The 955-nt window shown below is 44.7% G+C and overlaps 1 non-coding gene across 1 annotated transcript; it reads left to right on the forward strand.

Moving 5' to 3' along the window:
• Positions 1-590: 590 nt before the first annotated feature.
• TRNAY-GUA lies at positions 591-680 on the forward strand. The gene is given in 2 exon segments: positions 591-627; positions 645-680. It is a non-coding gene; the product is annotated as a tRNA-Tyr (tRNA).
• The last annotated feature ends 275 nt before the right edge of the window (positions 681-955 follow it).

The raw sequence follows: 955 nt of genomic DNA on the forward strand, positions 1-955 counted from the left end.
GCCCAGGGGTTGGGGAGGCCACCGGTTGCAATGCCAGACATTGCAACCTCATCTGTGTACGAGGGGTCTTACGTGCACCGTGGGAGTTGGTGGGATTTGAATTAAAACCCCAATGGTTATTCCTTCCCGTCCTTTTCCTCTGTTCCTCTGCATTCGCTATGGAAGCTGTCGGGGAGCGTTAGCTGATTTGTTTGCTATTTTGTTATTGGATTTGGCTGGAGAACTGCTGTGGGGAATTGTGTGGAAGGGAGTTCTCCCTCTTCTCCTAGCTCAGCTTAGGAAATGTGGCAAGGTCACCAAAGAGTGGGCAAATTTCTCTGTCAAGCCGTAGACAGATTTCATATGGGTCATGACAGGAACTCCAACCTTAATGCTACCACCACCAACAGTCTTACAAGAGCTGTGAACTATTTGGCAGAAAACTGGCAGTTTTGTAACCAAAATCCAATTTTGCAGGAAAGTTAGCTTTGTGCCTTTTTTTTTGGATACTGTTTTGCTGTTGTGAAAAGCAATACATATGGAAGCCCATTAGAGCCTAAGGCTATTGTTGATACAGTCTTGACTCATTCTTGGCACTCTTTCTTCATCTTCCTTTGATAGCTCAGCTGGTAGAGCGGAGGACTGTAGGCTGCTCTATGACAGTAATCCTTAGGTCACTGGTTCAATTCTGGCTTGAAGGAAAGGTTTTGGGCTTTTGTTTTGGTTTTTGTCTTTCACTTATTTCTGGAATTTAAAACTTTGCAGAACTGTCCTTTCCAACCATATGCCACTCTATGCACCTTGAGAAATTTAGTCTATTTAAAACATACAACTTTCAAGGATTTCATTTGCACTACCCGCCTTGTCTGCTTCAGCTGGTTCTTACAGCTATGGTGCTTTGACCGTTGCCACCTCTCTACCTAATCAGTTGATGACCATCGTACGAGCTTCTCTTCTGCAGGGGCTCAACACCTTC

The sequence above is a fragment of the Fulmarus glacialis genome, unplaced genomic scaffold (genome assembly GCF_000690835.1).
Source record: "Fulmarus glacialis isolate BGI_N327 unplaced genomic scaffold, ASM69083v1 scaffold20068, whole genome shotgun sequence".
NCBI lineage: Eukaryota > Metazoa > Chordata > Aves > Procellariiformes > Procellariidae > Fulmarus > Fulmarus glacialis.